The sequence below is a fragment of the Panthera uncia genome, chromosome B1 (assembly GCF_023721935.1).
Source record: "Panthera uncia isolate 11264 chromosome B1, Puncia_PCG_1.0, whole genome shotgun sequence".
In the NCBI taxonomy this organism is placed as follows: domain Eukaryota; kingdom Metazoa; phylum Chordata; class Mammalia; order Carnivora; family Felidae; genus Panthera; species Panthera uncia.
The window spans coordinates 85,190,611-85,191,537 of NC_064811.1; the positions used below are offsets into that span (position 1 = coordinate 85,190,611).

At 36.6% G+C, this 927-nt stretch overlaps 1 pseudogene; it reads right to left on the reverse strand.

Annotated features, from left to right (window-relative positions):
- Positions 1-535: 535 nt before the first annotated feature.
- On the reverse strand, positions 536-632 carry LOC125924121 (uncharacterized; annotated as a pseudogene).
- Positions 633-927: the final 295 nt, after the last annotated feature.

The window sequence follows — 927 nt, forward strand, 5'->3', positions numbered from 1 at the left end:
GATTAACCCAACATTTTGAGAAAAATAATAAAAGATATATTTATGCTCAAATATTTAAATACAATATAAAATTAAATAATGTGAAATGCTGGAAAAGATATTAAAATCAATAGAAACCTCAGAAGCTGGTTTAATTATTGACATTAATGTGATATACAGTGAAGATATGATTTTAAATCAGTAGAGAAAGAAAATAATACTTTATTAATTAATCCAGAAATTATTTGCTATTGAAGGTAAAAAGCAGATTCAGATAATTCTTCTTTTTTTTGAGAGAGAGAGAGAGAGAGACCACAAGTGAGGGAGAGGGGCAGGCAGGTAGAGAGAGAGAGAGAGAGAGAGAGAGAGAGAATCTCAAGTAGGCTACATGCTTCCTGGGAAGCTCAATACGAGGCTTGATCCCATGACACTGGGATCATGACCTGAGCCGAAATCAAGAGTTGGACCCCCAACTGACTGAGCCACCCAGCCCCCAGATAATTCTATTTTTATGAAAAAGCAAAAAAAAATTAAGATCATTCCTTTTTTTTTTTTTTTTAATATGGAACACCTCACAAATTTGTGTGTCATTCTGGCATAGGGGCCATGCTAATCTTCTCTGTATAGGATCATTCTTTTAAGAAGTTAAATACGATAGGGATGCCTGGGTGGCTCAGTCGGTTGGGCATCAGACTTCGGCTCAGGTCATGATCTCACAGTTTGTGAGTTCAAACCCCGCGTTGGGCTCTGTGCTGACAGCTCAGAGCCTGCAGCCTGCTTTGGATTCTGTGTCTCCTTCTCTCTCTGCCCCTCCCATGCTCATGCTCTGTCTCTCTCTGTGTCTCAATAATAAATATATGTTAAAAAAATTAAGAAGTTAAATATGATAAATGAAATAATCAAACACAAGAAGAAAATAGAGGTAAATATCAGAATGAGTATTTATTC